This window comes from Alligator mississippiensis, chromosome 2, assembly GCF_030867095.1.
Source record: "Alligator mississippiensis isolate rAllMis1 chromosome 2, rAllMis1, whole genome shotgun sequence".
Lineage (NCBI taxonomy): Eukaryota > Metazoa > Chordata > Crocodylia > Alligatoridae > Alligator > Alligator mississippiensis.
This window is the reverse complement of record NC_081825.1, coordinates 156,734,370-156,753,423: the sequence shown is the minus strand read 5'-3', so window position 1 is coordinate 156,753,423 and position 19,054 is coordinate 156,734,370. Positions and strand designations below refer to the sequence as shown.

The 19,054-nt window shown below is 46.0% G+C and overlaps 1 protein-coding gene across 10 annotated transcripts in view; it reads right to left on the bottom strand.

The window, feature by feature from the left end:
• PDLIM5 (PDZ and LIM domain 5) overlaps window positions 1-3,009 on the bottom strand; it is a 191,346-nt gene extending 188,337 nt beyond the window's left edge. For 6 of the 10 annotated variants that reach the window (XM_019488079.2, XM_019488082.2, XM_006272865.4 and 3 more), the window contains exon 1: window positions 2,902-3,009. The gene's annotated coding sequence lies outside the window, so the exon portion shown is untranslated. The remainder of the gene's footprint in view (window positions 1-2,901) is intronic. The other 4 variants (XM_014600312.3, XM_019488081.2, XM_059722331.1 and 1 more) reach the window with 1 other exon arrangement.
• Window positions 3,010-19,054: the final 16,045 nt, after the last annotated feature.

Genomic DNA, 19,054 nt, shown 5'->3' with positions numbered 1-19,054 from the left:
AGATGGCACTTATGCCAGCAGAAGGAGAGTCTCTGTTGGCACAGTTACACCACCTCCTGCAACAACATAAGCCAAGGCAACAAAAGCTGTTTACTACTGACAGCTACACCCATGTTAGGTGTTTTGTTGGCATAGCTGTGTCACCTAGAGGGTGTGATCTTACATATTCCATAGCCAACATAGCCACACTAGTAAAACTTTGTAAAGCAAACCAGGCACAAGGGTCAAAACATCCACTTTTTTCATACCAGTAGTACATTTAAAATGAGACTACCATAGTAAATGAGACTAGTAAAATAATATTTTTAAATTAGGACACAGCTGTTCAACACCTAAGCAGTCAGGGACCACACCAGCGGGGGCAACAGGCCTGGGCTGCATACCCCCACCTGCTCACACCACCACATGCTTGCTCTCCCCCCTGTTGCAATGACCCCACATGGGTGCCCCCCCCCACCACTGCAGTGTGTACCTATGTGGGTGACCCCCACCCCACCAGTGCACTGCACACCCATGCCCTCACCCTGAGCATCCCACATAAGCCCCGCCACATTGCACTGCTCCCTGGGGCAGACACAGAACGCACAAGCCAGAGGGCAGAGGTAGATAGCAGCAGGATACTCTGGTTGCTTTATAACCAGTGACAGGAGCAGTGAATGCCAGGCAGGGGCCTGGGAGCCACAGTTTAACTCTCTCAGGGCTCATGCATCCCACAGGCCAATAGCCCTAAATTAGAATTTTAAGCTAACAATACTTAGCTGATACTTATTATTACTTATACTTGTTTCAGTACTAAGGCATCCTGAATTGCTGGCACATATACACCAGATGCCACAAAAAGGGCCAATCTTGAACTCTACGAAGACAGAACTTGGCTTAGTTACTCCTCCCTCTTCAAAGTCTGATCAAGCATAAATCCAGAAGTACAAAATGTGCCTAGTTCTAAAGTTTCTTTCTCCACCCTCTCATACATACAGCAGGGAAAGCATCTACAAAAGTGGAGATATGATCCTTATGGGACTTGCTTATTACTAATAGTGAGAACCAGCAACTAACTGAATCGCCCTCTCCAGTAACCAACAAGTCCCATATACATACAAGATTTTAACCTATCATGGATTTCACCCCCACAAGGAAGAGAAGAAGCCTTTCTGTTCCCTCTAAATTAAGCTCGCTGAAATTATAGGCTATCACAAACTTAATGACAGTAGGAAAAGTGAACCTCATCTCATGCTTCAGGACACATGCTAAACACCAACATGCAAGCTTAAGAGAAACTTTTGCTCCTCCTAAAACAAAATTTAAATGAGTGTTGGTTCCTCCTTCTACCCCTTCCCCCTCACATGAGGAAAAAAAGGCAGTTAAAATAAATAAAAAATCCATGAAAAGATACAGTTACGAAACAAGTACAGTAACTGCAAATAAGGGAAAGTCATTTGGTATGCTAAAATACAGAGAACCACACACAGCTCCTTACCCACCCCCTGCTTCGATTCTGCAGTAAAACGTCTGCATCTCATAACCTAGAGCCTTTTTTTAAGATGGAAGGAGACCAAAGAAAGTCCCTATAAAAAACAGATTTGCTGAGCTGCTTAGGCCATCTAGAATACTTAAAGAATTTCTCATGAATGAAGAGGAGGTACAACCCAGTGCCCCAGTACTGTCTCAAGTAGGAGTGCAGTGCAATGAAATGGCTCAGGGCTTAATTATGAAACCTTAATTCATGCTGGGAAGTACTCAGTAGCCTTAACTGCAGAAACTCTCTCCACCTTCAGCAAGGGTTTCACAACCTAGTCCTAAACGCAATTTGTGCAAGTCAGCCTCCAGTTGGATGGAACCAGCACAGCTCAAGTGCATGTTATAGGCCTGCCGTGCTAATAAGACAACCAAAGGTTTATTCCAGCTCAAGGAACTGGTGCCTGTGCTCCAGGGGAACAGGCTCCTTCCTGCCACTACAAACATGCCAATGCTCATGTGCTAAATAGCTGGTTCCCCCCTTTGCAGTGGCTGTACTTGGTTGTAACTAGAAAGAATCACAGAACCAGAAAGTTACAGTTGGATGAGATGACCTCCTGATGTCCCTTCCAACTCCCTGCTCAAAGCAGGACCGTCCCCAAGTATATCACCCCAGCCAAAGCTTTGCCTTGCTGGGTCTTCGAAACCTCCAAGGATGGAGATGCCACCACCTCTCCAGGTGACTTGTTCCAGAGCTTCACCACCCCCCTAGCAAAAAAGTTCTTCCTAATAGCCAACCGGAGCTATGCAGGGGAGACTTCCCCTTTACAGACCCACTAAATCAGAGATGTGTAGCATCCGCTTTCAGGATCTGTGGGCCCTACGGGGTATTTACTCGAGATGCGACACCTCCGCAAGCGCACGAGGAGTCAGCGGGTTTGGCTTCCACACCCCAGCCCGGCAGGCGCCAAAGCTGTGGGAACACAAAGCCATATGGCATCAACCCCATCCTGCAGCGGGAGCGAGTTGAAGCTTCCCTGCTCCTGCAGCCACCTGCTCACCTCTAAGCCTGACAAGGAGGGAGGCAAACAGCCGGCAGCCTCCCAGGCCTGTCATACCTGCCCTGTGGCGAACGCCGGGGTTTGAATTACAGGGGAGCCCTGCCATAAGAGCCCCCCTGTAAGATTTTAAAGTCATAAACTGAGGGGGGGTCTTCGATTTTATTAGGCCATCGCGATGGGCAGCTCAGTCTTTTTTTTGCAGACCCCCAAGAGTCCAAGTGTAACCCGAGCCCTGCATGCAGCGATTCCCTGAGAGGGGTGCAACCCTGCGAAGATGAAGCGAGCGGGTGATTTCTCTTCCAACCCCCCCCCAAGTGCAGGCTCGGGGCGCTGCACAGGGCAGCCGCCGGCCGGCCCCCCTCGCCCTCCGCCCCGCGGGACTCACCGGGGAGGCGCGGAGCCGGGTGCGAGGCGGCGGCGGGTGTGTGCCGGCTCCCGCGCGCACTTCCTCCCCGCTCCTCGCGCTCCTCCCCCGCCGGGCGGGCCGCGGCGGGGCGGGCGGAGGCGGGGTGCCGCCCTCGGAGGCGGCTGGAGTGGGGCCCCGGATGCGCCTCTGCCTGGTGCGGCTCGCTGGGCAAAGGCTGGCTGTGAACCAGCTGCCGGGAATAAGGAACCAACTTCAGCGTCACCCCCCTCGGGGCTTTCACCGCCACACTCCGCAGCCTTGAAAACAAGTACACTGCAAAGAAAGATGTTTTTTTTTCTGGTTGCAAAAATCTAGCTGGTCTAAACAAAAGCTATGACCTCCACCACGAGCTCCGAGTGAAGACATGCAAACTTCCCGCCCTGCTGTAGGCTTCCTGAAGGCTCTGCAAGGGAAGCATGGCCCTCCTCTTTTTCCACAGGCAAAAAACCAAGGGGAAAGGAAGAGCAGGGTCCGTAGCACCAGGGCTGGGGCCCTGGCACCCGGGCATTTTCTGAGGGTTGCTGCCAGTCTGAGCACTGCCCTAGGGGACCCCTGGCTACCGAACTGTCCTGGGAACTTGCCCTCCACCCCACCAAAAAAAACAAAGACTAAAGCAAATGAAAGCACCCCAACTGGTCAAAATTGCACCGATTCCTATCAGCGTGTGGCCATCCACAAGCATCTCTCCATTTAAAGCACGCTAAAAACCACCCCAGCAGGAGAAAACAAATCACTGGCAGCTCATGAAAAATACACCACAATGGGGATAGAGGGACAGTAACATTTTGGGGCACAATCCTCAGCTATGTGACTTGCAGCAGGAGTAGGGGCAAAAAGTATTTTGTGCCAGGGTTTTGCCCTGTAATGGGGTCAGCTGTGGGGACACCGTTTGGCCTGGGGAGGATTTTGAGCTGCCAAGGTTCCCCAGTGCTGGCTCCAGCTCTGTGCTTCCCTTTCCCAATCAGACTGCAGGCATATGACCCCACAGGGCCAACAGCACAGCTCCAGGTGAGCACACCTTATATAGCAATAGAGACCCTGCTAATACCTACTTCAGCACTTTTTGTCTTGGAAGCACTGTGTACACATTACTTATTTGACACGATTCTCCTCTCAGGCAGTATTTTCCTCCCTACTTCGTAGTCAGAGACTAGCTCAAAGAAGTGACTCATTCCAGGGTACAAAAGAAGTTATTGTCAAAGCCATGCCTAGAACTGGAAAGTTACTTGCTGCCAGGCCAATGTTCAGGGCACTGTACCACACCTCTCATATGTGTGTGTATGTGGACAGAATTCACTATATGAATTGTTAAGAATTCTGCATTTGATTCTGATAACTGAGAAGTGAGTTTTAGAAAGATGTTCTCAAACTAGAACAGGTATAGAGAACGACTGGTAGGAATAACTAGCACATAACCAAATAGAGTATAAGAGCATTGCTCAGACATGCAGGGATGAAATCAGGAAGGCCAAAGTGCAATTGGAGTTGCAGCTACCAAGGGATATAAAGGGTAACAAGAAGGGTTTCTACATGTATGTACTGAGGATGCAAGAGGAGGATTGGGGGAAGGATCAATGAATGGGGGAGGCAACATTGTGACAGAGGATGCAGAAAAGGCTGAAGTGCTCAATGCCTCTTTCACCTTAGTCTTCACAGGCAAGGTTAGCTCCCAGACTACTGCACCAGGTAGCACAGTTTGGGGAGGAGGCAAGCAGCCAAGAGTGGCAAAAGAACAGGTTAGGGACTATTTAGAAAAGCTGGACACATGAGTCCATGGGGCTGGATGGGTTGCACCTATGTGTGCTGAGGAAGTTGGCTGATGAGATTGCAAAGCCCCTGCCCATCATATTTGGAAAGCCATGGCAATCAGGAGAGGTTCTGGAGGACTGGAAAAGGGCAAACAGTGCCCATATTTAAAAAAGGGATAAAGGAGGATCAAGGGAACTACAGACCAGTCAGCCTCACCTCAGTCCCTGGAAAAATCATGGAGCAGATCCTCAAGAAATCCATTGCTAAGCAATTGGAGAAGAAGGTGATTAGGAACAGCCAACATGGATTCACCAAGGGTGAGTCGTGCCTGACCAACCTGATTGCCTTCTATGACAAGGTGACTGGCTCTGCGGATGCGGGGAGAGCATTGGATGTGGTGTACCTTGATTTTACTAGGACTTTTGATATGGTTTCCCACAACATTCTCACGGGCAAGCTAAGGAAGTATGGGATGGATGAATGGACTGGAAGGTGGATAGAAAGCTGGCTGGAGCATCAGGCTTAGAGGGTAATAATCAATGGCTCAATGTTTAGTTGGCAGCCAGTATCAAGTGGGGTACCCCAGGTGTCAGTCCTGGAGCTGGTTTTGTTCAACGTCTTTATCAGTGTCCTGGAAGATGGCATAGAGTGCATCCTCAGAAAGTCTGCAGATGACACTAAGCTGCAGGGAGTAGTAGATACACTGGAGCGTAGGGCTAGGATTCAGAGTGGCCTAGACAAATTGGAGGATTGGGCCAAAAGAAATCTCATGAAGTTCAACAAGGACAAGTGCAAAGTCCTACACTTAGGACAGAACAATCCCATGCACCAGTACAGGCTGGGGGCTGACTGGCTGGGTAGCAGCTCTGCAGAAAAGGACCTGGGGGTTACAGCGGGCAATATGCTGAAAGGAGCCAGCAGCGTGCCCTTGTTGCCAAGAAGGCTAGTGGCATACTGGGGTACATTGATAGCTGTGTTGCCAGCAGTTCAAGAAAGTGATTATTTCCCTATATTCTGCACTGGTGAGGCCACATCTGGAATGCTGTGTCCAGTTTTGGGCCCACCACTACAGAAAGGATGTGGACAAATCGGAGAAAGCCCAGTGAAGGGCAACAAAAATGGTTAGGGAGCTGGGGGGACATGACTTTATGAGAAGAGGCTGATGGAATTGGGCTTATTTAATCTAGAGAAGGGAAGACTGAGAGGGGATTTAATAACAGTCTTCAACTACCTGAAGCAGGATTTAAAAGAGGATGGAGCTGGGCTGTTCTCAGTCATGGCAGATGACAGAACAAGGAGCAATGGTCTCAAGTTGCAGCAAGGGAAGTTTAGGTTAGATAATAGGAAGAATTTTCTCACTAGGAGGGTAGTAAAACACTGGAACAGATTACCCAGAGAGGTGGTGGAAGTTCCATCCTTGGAGGCTTTTAATGTGGCTAGACAAAGCTTTGCCTGAGATGGTCTAGTTGGGGCTGGTCTTGCTCTGAGCTGAGGGTTGGACTAGATGACCTCCTGAGGTCCCTTCCAAGCCTAATTTTCTATGATTCTATGAATGGTCTACACTTCAGAAGTTTCATCTTGCAAGAGAAGTCCATAAAGCTTGGTTTGTTTAATCTACTAAAGAGACAGAGACATCTGATGGGGGATAAAATATCCAGCTTTAAATACATGACAGAGATAATATCAGTGGGTTACCTATAATAACAGGGACCTGGACTCAATGATCAAGGGGGTGCTTACAGTCCTGTGTTCCCATGTGGTCAGTGAAGGCATTATAACCACAGTCCTGTCACTGTGGAAAGAAAAGGAACTGTAAGTCAGGTATTTACTTTCCCCGAGGGCTTTCAGTAGTACAATTAATACCTCTTTTGATTTGAAATTTGACAAATCTGCTGATTTAGAATGTACAGTGCATGGCCCAGACATTTACCGAGTCTGTAAACATTTAACTAGACATCTCTCTAGTTATTTCCTAATTTGGGAAAAAGAAGAGGTGTTGGCTTGCTACAGTGGTTCGTCTTGTGAGATGTTTTTATTTGCTGAAGACTGGAAGCGGATATCATTTTCATTTATGAAACATTTAAAAAATCACAGTGCAAATGATTTCAAGCAGCAAGGCTTCTGTGATCAAATGATCCCATTAAATAATACACCATGATCTCATCTACACAAGTAATTAATGGAAAACAATAAACTCCAGAGTTTATTGCTCTAGAGTTTATTGTTCCTGGGTATGCCATTTGAATGTGCACCTGGAAGCAATAAACTCTGGAGCAATAAACACGAGTATATTGCCATTTGAACATGTGCCTGGGGCTGTAGCACATTGAGCTGAGTCAGAGCAGCTCTGGCTGGCACAGGACATGGGGGTCAAACTGCCAGCCCTGGGGCTGGTCCCCTGGCTCAATGTGCAGCAGAGGGGTTTGCTGGGACATAAGAATGCTTCAGTGCAGAGTTAGCTGGCAGGCCAGCAGCCAGCCAGCCAGGGTAGTGTCTACACATGCGTTGCTGTGCAGTTTTCTTTTTACATCGCAGCAGGATAGTACTTATAGATACTATTACTATACTAAAAAGCAGTTTACTCCAACCAAATAGGGGCACACATGTAGATGCTGAGATATTTAATGTGCAGCTAATTAGTCTACTGGGCATAAATCATCTGCCCCTCACCCAGCACTTTTTCCTGCCATAGGCAGGGGGTCGGATTCGATGATACATTGAAGTCCCTTCCGACCCTAACATCTATGCAATGTCTTGTGTAGACGTGCCCCATTAGAGCTAATTTGTACTCTCCATCCTGCAAAAGGACCTACATTCAAATAGAGCCTTTTTATCTTAAGTGGGACTCCGTGTGGACACAGAGCAAGCCAACCCACATGGAACAGCTCATAGAATCAAAACCTTGACCACTTGTAACTAGAGGTGCACCAATACATGGGCCCCATATTGGATTGGCACTGATAAGGAAATTTGACAGTTTGAGCAATCGGCTTTTTTTGGCTCTTGTGGCCAATAATGTCGCCAGTAAATGCCCATGCATGTGTGCAGCTGCAGTGCAGCATGCAGGCGGCCAGGAACGCAGCCCAGCAGCATAGAGAATGGCATCTGGCTGGTAAGTCTGTTTTGGGGGAGGGGAAGAAAGGGGTCTGGGGGGATAGATTAAGGACCCCACAGTGAGGGAGGGAGTGGGGCTGGGGCTGGGGTAGGGCAGGGCAGTGGACAGAGCCATGAGCATCTTGTCTGGGGGTGCAGCTACTGCTGCTATGAGTATCCTGGTACAGCATGGGGGCATATGAACCAGATCTATGCATGGGGCAAGGGCAGGCTGCCCCTGTGGGTTGGGGCTGGGGCTGCTCTGAGCTCTTCCTGGTGAGGGGGTTGGGTCGAGCTGTGCTCGGCACAGGCGGCAGTGGTGCTGGGAGGGGGGCCTACAAAGAATTTTGGGGTGGCTGCAATTCCCCCCCACCCCCTCCCATAGCCCTGCTCCCAGTACTGTCACTGCTGGGAAGAGCTCAGTGCAGTTCTGGCCCCAGCCTGCAGCAGCAGCCCGCCCTTGCCCTGCACACAAATCCAGGGTGCACACGCCCCACCCCCATGTGTTCCCAGGGTGTGCACAGTGGCGGGAGCTGCTCCCCCCACTCCCTATGCCCCCCCAGAAAAGCCACATCTCTGCCCATGCTTTGCCCCGGCTGGGCAGTGTCTACCCCTGCCCCAACTCCAACCCCAGACCTACTCCCTCCTTCACCATAGGGGCCTTGATCTGCCCCCTATATTCCAAGCAAAGCATCCTTCAGCAGAGAAGAAAGAAAAAAAATAATTAAATCCACTAGAGACATAGCCATACAGATACCTAGGAAAGGACCTAGACATGTAACTCCTAGTTAGGCACCTAAATACCTTTGAGAACCTGGGTGTTAGAAAGGTTAAGGGTGCTATACAACACCCTAACATTAGTGTATACTATAACACACAATATTACCTGATGTTTTCAAATAATAAAATGGCACATCAATTAGAAACAGATTAGTGATGCACAATAAAATAATTATAGCAAAATCTTTCCCAATTAAACAGTAGTTAAGTTGACTTTAAATTAAGCCAGTACACTACAGACTGTATCTGTATTAAATCAGTACATTTACTTTTAGCTTTTATTCCTGAAGATAAGCTCAATGCAACAATTTACAGTCACAGGATACAATTGGCTTTCAGCCTGGAAAGAACCTGTCTTTAAAGAGTCCAAGACTTAAATTAAAAAAATTATAACTCATGTCCCAACAAACTGGGTGACTGTTTTAAAAAATTAATAGTAAAAAGAAAAGAAATCAGTCTATTTGCCTTTTGACTCGTGAGTCTATATAGTCACATTTGTTCACAACTATGAAAGCTAGCAACTTACATCATTTAAATTAAACCTGAGATGCTCATAATCACATTATTCTGAAACATGGGCTTTAAGAAAAAACAACATCTATCCTAAGACTAACAATAATTATGCATCAACAACACTGTAACAGAACCCCAGTTGTTTTCTTTTTTAATCTATGTCCCCATATATTAGAGGAAAGAATACTGAAACAATATAGTTTAACCAAATAAATGTTACTAAGTATTGGTAAGACCTGTCAAATACAGTTTCTGCTTCAGGTGCAGCTAATAGGTTGCTAATAGGTTGTTGGAGACTTTTCTGACCCTGTATTAGACAAATTGGACAAATGTGAAATAGTTGTGAGAATCTGAGGCCAAATTAATTTCAAAGCACTTGCATAGTGCAAATTCTAACACTTTTGGCCTGCCAGAGGCAAAACTGTTTGGTTTTGGCTTTTCACATTTTTACATATATTGAGTCACGTTTACAATTTCTTTCCCTTTTTGAATCATGACCTACTGCAATGCAGGTATTCGTCATAGCTTTAAGCCCTCTATGTATTCTCCCTCAAGAGAGGAGCCCTTGCACAGAGGATGAAGTGATTGGGCAAAAAACAATCTAAGGGGGGAGCTGGAGGTCAGATCTGATCCATTATGTAGTTAGGCCTTCATAATCCACTCACAAACCACAGAAAAGTAGGACTGGAAAAGACCTCAGAAGGTCATCTAGTCCAAATCCCTGCTCCAGGAAGGATCATCCCTGACTAAACTATCCCATAGTGAGAAATTCAGGAAAGAGTTAGAAAAGAGTCCAACAAAAATGATTAGAGGCCTGGGAAACATGAGTGATGAGGAAAGGCTATAAAAAATGCAGCCTCCTTTTAATACAGCCCAGTATATTGTTGGCCTTTTTCTGTTTAAGCAACAAGAGCACATGGTTGGCTTATATTCAACTTATGGTCCATTGTTGCCCCTAAGTCCTTTCCTGCAGTACTTCAGTCATCTAGTCATTCCCTAGTCTGTATTTGTGCCTGTGATGGTCCTGTCCTAAGTGCAGCACTTTGTATTTATCTTTATTACATTTTCTTTGATTGATTTTGAATGATTTCTCAAGTTTATCAAGGTCATTCTGAATCCTGTGCAAGTAGAAGTAAATAGATGTTATAATTTTCATTTCCTAGTCTACTTGCCTTTGTACGCCTCTCACTTTCACCCATTCACCTTTTCTTCATGCTCTTTCTAATTCCAGGACATCGTTCCCATGTTTTAGAAATCTTCTCTGTTTACTTGCCACAAAACCTACTTTTTTCATCACTGGCACAGCTTCACAAAGCCTTGGACCTATGCGTCATACAATAAATTCCCCTTTGGTATTGCTTGTTTGAGTAGGAACATGATGGCACAGTTAGATTTAAAATTATTATAGTTTCTCTCTCTGCACACCAATTAGTAACTATTAACCAATTTGTTCTATAAATAGATTTTAATCATATTTGTTTTCTGTTGATCACTGGATTGTTTTGTTTCATTGTATCCACTCTTTTATTTTAAGTTGTTATATTTTTATCATCTATTAGTGCCTATTTGTTCTCATTTTCTTCCACTCTTTATTTTTTTCCATTTCTGATTTAATATTTTTCTTATCATAATTCTTAGACTCTCTCATCTCCATTAAGTCATCACTAGTGCCAAATGAGCAGACCAAAAATGAATGAAGAGGGAGGTGTTCAGAAATAAAGAATAGAACTAATAATCCTTTCTAGTTGCCTTGATCCTTTGACACGGAAGGACCAAATCTCACCCATAGCATATGTATGCTCACTCACCTAATATTCTAAACTTTTCTGTAGCTGCTTCATTCCCTCCAACAGTCATAGGGAACATATTGCTGCAATATCTTGGTAAAATTCTATGTAATTAATGAGTTCATGGGAGTGTAATCATTGACTTTAGTGGCTTTGGGATTTCACATGAAGCATGCACCTTTGTAACTCATGCACAAACTTCAGGCAAAAGGATATTCAATGTTTTCAGCCCAAAATCAATAAAATAATAATTGGAACTTGCAGTTTGATGGAAATTAAAAAAAAAAACAAACAAAAAACAGGCTGAAAGAAACTGTTCCAAGAAAGATTTCTGATTGTCAAATTTTACATCATTTATCTGTCCTAAGCATCCAATTACTGAATATCTGAACACCTCAGAGGGCACATCTACAAGACATTTACTGCACAATCAACTAATTAGCTGAGCAGTAAATGTCACACATCTTTATGTTCTCCCTTATTAGGCTGGAGTAAACTAATTTATTCTGCAGCAGGATAGTACTTGCAAATACAAGTACTATCCTGCTGCAGAGTTTTTTACTTTACAACAGTGCACATGTAGATGCTGCCCCAGCTGGCTGCAGCATGAAGTTGCTTTGGTGTGGGGGCTGCCTGCTGGCTAGCTCTATGCTGAAGCACGCCTGTGCCCCAGCCAGCCCCTCCACAGCATGTTGAACCACGTGGAGCAGCCCTGGGCTGGCAGGTTGACCCCTTTGGGCTCCCTGCCAGCCAGAGTTGCTCTGACCCAGCCCAATATGCTGTGGTCCTGGGTGTATGTGCTAACAACATGCCTAGAGCAATAAACTCCACAACATTAAGCTCTGGAGTTTATTGCTTCCCATTACCATGTACATGTAGATGCACCCAGAATATCCTCCCATTCTCTCCCAACCCCTTCCCTCCTGAATAAGGTAGTATCCCATTTTTGCAGCTAAGGAATTTAAGCAGTTAGCAATTAAATCAAAATCACACGGGGAGTCTGTGGCAAGACAAGACATTTAAATTAAGTCTCACAAATTCCAGATTAGTACCCTAACCACTGGCGTATACTGTTTTTAATTGATACACACATCCTATTCAGCTGTATTCTATTCTATTCAGGTTCTTACAACACACTGAAGCAACAAACACAATTTCAAAGTTCACCAGGAAAAAATGATTTGTCATGTGTCATTCTTGACAGGGCTATAAAAGTAACAAGAGGGAGAACTTCAGTCATCTATTCTGCTTCTAATCCAAAAGTCAGTACTTGTCTAAATTTTCTTTCCTTTGGCAATAAGGAGTGGTTTATGCACAACTCCAATGTGCTTTATTTTAATTACACCAATTATAGAGAAAAGGCTTGTTACAAGTGGTACCTTATGACATTAAATCTGACATATATTAAGGACATTGATTATGAAGTGTCTCATAAGTGATTATCAAGATCCCCAGAATGGTCCTTTGTATTATTTTTTGAGTTGTTTCTACAGAAGCAGAGGTAAATCCTTATTTAATTTTTTACATAAGATACCACCCTGACAAGGAACAGGACACGAACAAGTTGTGTCTTGAAAAGCATGTTGCTTTGTAAGTAAGGAACAGTACTTTACTCTGATGTATACTAAGGTAGCTAAAAGCTGGAACGAATGCCTCAGCCAGAAGACAAGTCTGATGTATGGCAACATTTTTCAAATTATTAGTCATAACAATCATTTACGAGTTGTTGAACACCAGCAAATTAAATGCTCTGTATAAGACAAAGATAGTCTTGCTGAGAGACAGAAACATAAGAACCTGAGTGCAGATTAATTTTCAGTTCAGTAAAAATTGCAGCAATTCCAGTATGGCCTTAGTAATATTGATTCAGCTTGTCATCATACTGATATAAACACTTTAAAATCAATACAAGCCATCTGAAATAGAGGGTTGTACTGATTTAAATTGTTTTTTGTGCTAATTTACTTAACATCTGTGCAAAAACTGTAAACATGCCACATTATTGCATGCCTAAGATCCCCTTCTATAAAAAAGGGTCAATATTTTCTTCTATTTTTATTTGGTCTGTTTGACTGCAAAAGCTTTATGTTTGCCCAGTATCTGCTACAGTGGGACCTTAAGCCTTGGTAGGAATCTCTAAGCTCTACCCAAATAAAAGTAGGAGCAAATGTTAACAAATAATAATAATGGGTATTGTCTTAGGCCTGGAATGATTACCATATAAAATAATGTTATAGAAACAGAAGACTCACTGATTCAAAGGAATGAACCACTCTGTATTTTTTAAATCAATCAATTTCATGTCTTCCCTACATGTGAGAGTTTCATGGAAGGAATGGCCCATGGAAAGGATTAGAATTAGAACAGAACACTGATGATGCCTTGTGATCTAACCAGCTTTCCATACACAGTTACTGAACTGGAAAGAATGACTAGTGCACCTGACTTCCTACTTCTGAACAAGCTCCCTAAAAAGCTGACAACAAGTTGCAGTGAAACCCAACTGGATCAATATCTTGGATCCTTCCCAACGGAAGTTCTGGCAGGGACACAGAACAGACTTGTTTTTAGTTGCTCTGTGGGATATTCTGTTCTTGTCATGTGACAAGCTCATAGCTCCACACTTATCCCATTGGATCTCTCTACTGCTTCCTAAATGTAATGCTTTCCCAGCTTAGAGACATAATAGGTGTTAGTGTGAACTGGTCTTTCCATTGACAAGAACGTTTGTAGTAAAACTAGATGGTCCCAACTCCTCTACTCAGGAGATCTTACTCAGTAATTGCCACATATTTCTATTCTCTCTCCCAGCCTATTCTTCAGTTATCTGAAGCTACTAATGGCAATGTATATAAGCAACTAAGACTCAGATTCTAGAAATATAAAAACATTGCTTACCTCTACATCTTTACAATGCCTAACATTCTGTCTCTCAGCAGTTTCAATACTAGGGGAGCATAGCACTTGGAAGAAATCAGACAGGCATAGCTGACACTAGTGGGAAAAGGGAAGCACTTCAGAAACTACAAAGTTCTAGAACATCATTCTCTGTTGAGACTGGCATAGCTGTCTGAGGACACATGGTGATGTTCTTCAGGATCCTTTACCACCATGGGATATTTAGCTAACCATAGCTATGAAAAGCCATCCTATTCCAAGATAGTAAGGTAGGAAACTGCTCTCCACCCTACTAGACTATGCCTTGGCTATGGTGATCTGTTCGTTTGACTACTACAAAACACTTTCCCCATGAATGGAAACAGAAATCTCAAGAAAGCTCCTTTTAATTTGGAAAGCTATTACTGACCTGAGTAACACCGGTTACCCCTGTGTACTTGGTTCCCCTCAAATAACATGTTAAAATCAAGTTCCCTCTCCAAAGCATAAAATAATTCCAGGCACGCCATGGTGATTGCCTTTCTCTTTCTCTCAAATTTGGAATGAAGGGCTAGATACTAATATTAAATCTAAGGTGCATTTATTTAGGCCAGGGATAGGAAAAATATGACCTGTGGCCTACCAAGGGACTTATCTGGCCTGTGGTGGGTTCCTTGGCCCTGTGGGGCCCAGGCATGGGGGTCAGCGCAGGCTGTGGTGCATGTGGCTGATCCTGCCACCCCTGGGCGTGCAGCGGGACTGGAGTGGTGTCGTGGCTGGACTCCGTTTCCCAGCAGCGCTGGCAGCAGTGGCTCCTTCCAGCTTCTGCTGCCAGTGTCACCACCACCGCTGGACCTAGCTCTGCTGCCCAGGCACTCTGGTCCATCTATTCCACCACCAGACAGAGCAGGTGGGTGGGTGGTGTCTCCACAGAGACTGGTCCAGGGCTGCCAATGGCAGGGCACACTTGGCCAGGCATGTGGGATTGGGCCATGGGCAGGCGGGGAGTGGGACATGCGGGCTGGGGCTAGGATTGCATGGTGGTGACAGTGCAGGACCATGTGAGGAATGGATTGTGGCTGTGCCCTGGCCCCATGTTGACGCTGTCTTGTGATCCTGGCCTCAGTCCTCCCTGCTCATCGCACTCCTGGATGCTGCTACCCACCTGCTTGCAGCCCCATGCCATTCACCCAACAAACTATGCTCTGCCTGGGGCTCCTGGGCTGGTCTCTGTGGAGACCCCACCCACTTGCTCTATCCTGCAGCCCCAGACCACTTAGGTGAGCTGTTGTGGTGTTGTGGGCCAGAGGGTGTGGGGGGAGGAGGGTGTTGACCCAGCCCAGTGCAGTAGGGGAGGATGCTGGCCCACAACAGTTCACCAAACCTCCCTAAGTGACCCTGCAACCTAAATAATTGCTCACCTCTGTTTTAGGCATTGCCCATTTAAGCAACTTGCCCCAGGAAAGAGATCCTAATCAATGATGTTAGGTGCCTTGGCTTTCTATACAGGGAACAGGGAAACCTGGCTGCCTCTCAGGGCTGATCCAGACTGTCAAGTTGCTCAGCTAAGAGACACCTATAACTTTGTCATATGAACACTAGGAACAGGAGTGCAGCTGAGCTCCCACTCCTCCATGGAGCTTAGGTATCTGACTCAGGGCTGCAAGACAGGTGCTCCGTCATGTCAGGAATTCAGATTGCTCAGCATGGTGGTGGCTACCTGAATCAGAACGACTAATGGAGGAAGATGGTTGAGGGGGAAGAGTGGGAAGAAAATGAGAGCCTACCCACCTTTTCCCGCAATAGTTTAGTTGTTACATTACTTGCCAAAGTAGGAGACCAGGCTACAGGGAGACCAGTCAGACAGGGAGTACAAACCCACATCTTTCACTTCACAGTAAATCACTTTAAGCACCAGACTATGGACTGTATCAGCCCTCCTACTGAAGCTTGGACAGCCATATTGCACAGTTAATGGGAAAAGAAGAAAGAATAAGCAGGAAAGGACCTGACTAGTCTGATGAAGTGAGCTCTTGCCCGTGAAAGCCTATGCTATATATTCATTTTAGTCAGTCTCTAAAGATGCAAATCTACCCTATCAAGTAAATTGAGCATTTTCCTGTTGGGATGGGGAATTGTGGGTTTTGGCCCAGTTATTTAACCTAATCTATCTCTTTGAAAGGAGCTGGGGACTTTGGTAGAATTTAGTCACTTCCCAGCACTGACTTGGATCTCAAGAGGCTTAAGCAGGAATTCAGTACCCGAGTGTCTGATCTGGTCAGTTTGAGTACATGCAGTAGTCCAAGTCATTTCAGGTCAAAATAGAAGAACCAAATTAATTCAGGTGTCTACGCAGTTTTGCAGCTACCAAGTGGAGTTGATCAGCATTGCTCTTTGTAGCCTAAATTCCATCTAAGTCCCCTTTAGGCACATAAAACATTAATCTGGATTGGCCCTTATTTATGTTTCTCTGGAAAAAAAATGGAACCATCAGCCAGAAGAGTGAGACCTGGGAGTACTTTAGGGTTATTTTACTTTTAGCAACTGCCCACAAGAGAAGTTAGAACAACCAATAATTGCATTCCCACAATAAATAAAATAAAGATAAACCCTACTGACAGAGGGGAACAGAGAGAGAAATAGAGAAGCTGATATTTATACTTTTTAGAATCTATGCAATGTTTATCTGCACCCAAGATGAACATGGCATAAATGCTTAGATTAGATTAGACTAGACAAGACTGATTTATATCAACTAGGCTAATTGTCAAAACACTGATTACCTAGTTAGATTTACAAGGTTAGCTTATCAAATAGGTCTGTATATCACTGCCAGAAAAATGAGAAACATTATTGTGTCCATATTTCTGAGTAGTATACAAAAATTATGGACAGCAGAGACTGAAATAGAACCCCATCACACCCAAGAACATTCAGCTAGCTCTCCTCCAGTACTGCAACAAAAAGCCCTTGTGCATTTCCTACTAGATGGAAAGGAAATTCTAATTCTAATTAAAACTGGGCCAATTAAGTAGTCAAAGTTCCTTGAGGATCTGACTCTAGTGAGGTATAGTTTGGATCAGATCATGTCAAATACCACAGAGAATTGGGATTGATATTTGGAGAAGGTAATTTTAAAAGCTTCACCCAAACAGCTTAAATGGAAAGGTTTTCTTATCAGAGGGAATATTCTCCCCTAAAACTCAGGCTAGTCAAAGAACAATTTTATTATGAGACAAAGATTTTAGAAGCTGCACTAAGCTTATTAAACAAGGAAGTGTATCATGCAGATGCAAGTCCATCTTCAGTGGGCTAACCAAAGGAATTTGGGTTTTTGCTATTGGCCAGATGAATTCATTTTCAGCCTGAGCTTTCAGGCCAAGTACAGGCATTCAAGAAGCCCATGGCACAAGCGCTCTAACTTTCTAGCTTTACTCTAAGCACCCCTAATTAGGTCAGGTGGAAGCAGAATACACGTTAGTCCTTGTGGGGGATGGGGACTTGGAGCCTGCCTGCATGGCCCGAGCACAGCAGGTGGGGGAGGCTCTCACACACCTCCCAGCATGCCCCACAGACTACCCAGGGTGCTGACAACGCCCGACTGGGGCTGAATGACTCAGCCACCCCTGACTGGCTGGTGGGGACATTATGGCTGCCCAACTGGACTGGATGTGGTAGCAGCTCGTCATGACCACAAGACATCAGCTGGCTGTCCTGCACATCCTCACCCAGTACACTCCGAGTCCATCAAGTATGTGCGTGTGTATGTCAGATGCCTGAGTTCTGTGTGTATGCACATGTGTGTGTGTTATGGATGTCTGGGTTCCATGTGTACATGTGTGTGTATGCGTGTCCCAGATACCTGCATTCCCCACCCTCCCACCTGATATTGATGATCCCAGCCCGCTCACAGGGCGGGGCACTGGTGCTTCCGCCTGCCCCCCAGCTAAACAGGGAGTGTGGCCTAACAGGGGTTGCACCGGCGCTCTCAGGGGGTGCATGTGCATGTCCTATGCATTGCCCCTGGCTGGGGGCAGGGGGAGACTGGTGAGGGAAGGAGGAAGAGGGACAGTGCCCAGGTAGCCTGGGTTGTAAGCAGTGGTGCCCAGGATGCAGAGCCAGAGCAGTGCGGGGCTGGAGACCCATGGCCCAGTGCTAGGGTGGGGGCACTCGAAGCCCTCCAGCCCTACTCGTCTGGGAAGGGCTCCCAGCCCACATGGGTGAGTAGCTTCATGGATCCAGACAGCCTGCTGCTGTGTGGCCGGCTGAGGAGCAGGGCTACAAGCAAAAGCAGAAGTAGCCACGGGAATTCCAAAAGTGGAGTGGCTGGTTTTACGGTGAGTGAGATCAGCCGCTGGGGGACCCCCCCCGCCAGGTCACTGACTGGTGTTGGGGGGGCAAGGCCCCCCTCCCGCCCCTGACTCGAGGCACCAACACCCATGCCTCCAGCACACACACTGGGGTATGGGGGAAAGCAGTGTGAGGCAGAGACATGCCTTGTTTAACCAAATATGTTGAAGCTGCCAAACTTTTAGTGTGTTTATTAAATAAAAACTGTGCAATGTTGATGCTCCAAAACTTGGAACCTTCTTCTCAGTTAACATTGAGAGAGATGGGAAAGACCTTGGCTGCCCCAGGCAGTTATGAGTATGAGGTTGTGTGTTCAGGAAGTCGCGGGGGGGGGGGGGGGGGAAGGGCAGCTACAGGGACTCAGTTTAACAAACACAAGACCTTGGGGCAACAGGGGAAATGCTGTGCACAAAAACTGCCGCCCCTAGGTTTAATTAAGTGTGGTGCTGCCAAACTGTTTGTATGAGTAATAAAGAAAAACTGTGGAACATTGCCCGCTCCAGAACTCAGACCAGAGTAGTGGGGCAGGCTGCCTATCCTCACAAAAGCTGTGCCACTCCTGCACAGTGGGATCCATGCAGTGGCCTGGCTATGTGGGATGGTAGACTGCCCTTCCCTTCTCTTTGTGATCCTGCTCCCTATACCTGTGACTGCCAGTGACTGGAGGCAGCAAGTTGGCCTTGAAAGATAGAGTGAATCAATAGCAGTGCTGGCATTGGGTCAGAGGCAGCCTGATCCCCCTGCCCCTTCTGCGTTTCTTCTCTTTGGATCAGGCCCCTCCAGACACCTTTCCAGCTCCTTAGACCATGGGTCAACAGCTCCCATATACTATCCCCGGGTCCCCTCTGTCTACCAGCATCTCCCAATCAATGCACAGTGTAGAGCATTCTCCCTTGGCCACCATCCAGCCCCCCCACGGGACACTCAGGCATGTCGTCCGATGGAGGAGTCTCTGGAGTAGGGCTCTCTATGCCAGAGTGGGT